This window comes from Aplysia californica, unplaced genomic scaffold, assembly GCF_000002075.1.
Source record: "Aplysia californica isolate F4 #8 unplaced genomic scaffold, AplCal3.0 scaffold00280, whole genome shotgun sequence".
In the NCBI taxonomy this organism is placed as follows: Eukaryota; Metazoa; Mollusca; class Gastropoda; order Aplysiida; family Aplysiidae; genus Aplysia; species Aplysia californica.
In genome coordinates this window covers 312,792-313,543 of record NW_004797550.1, presented here as the reverse complement: position 1 = coordinate 313,543, position 752 = coordinate 312,792, and positions in this window count along the sequence as shown.

Genomic DNA, 752 nt, shown 5'->3' with positions numbered 1-752 from the left:
TAACAGATGCTGAGATTGTTCTGGGATGACATAAAAAAAAACCGTCCACCATTTCGTGGGAATCCCATGATGCCACGTCAGACGTTGACCCCGAGCAGGGTCAGAGGCCAGCTCGCAGAGACACTTCTATCTTCCATCTCGATACCTGCCTGGTTCTGTCGCAGACGACAGCGTCCTGTTTCCCGCCATGCTAATTCCCTGTCCAGGTGTGTCTCGCGGGAAAAGGTGTATACATATTTGAGGATTACAACTCACAATGGGGACATTATCATGTAGGATTATTTTTCTTGTTGGCGTTGGTGGTCTTTTGTAGGAGTTTGGGGGATTGTTCTTTTTTTCTTTTCTGTTCTTTTTTTAAAAAAATTATTATTATTAATAATTGTTTTTGGTTTTTGTTCTTTTTTTCGTGAGGGGATGGGATGGGGGGTCTTGTTGTTAATGTATTTATTTTTTTATTTTTGGGGATGGGTGTGTGATTTCGTTTTCTTTTTCTTTTGGATAGGAGGGGGGGGGGGGAATAAGAAGAAATAATAAAATGTAGATCTAATCCTGTTTAATCCTATTCGTCATCTAGAAGAAGTTTTCTCACGCTTGACTATGCTATTGTGTTCTCTTTTGTATGTGGGAGGTGGGAGTGACGTCATCTGTTGAAATGTTTCATTTTGTTGTTTCTATGTGAGTCTATTTCTTTGTTGGTTGCACTGACTTGCAAACACAGATACATAGAATGATTTGTAATGGAGGTGGGGGGG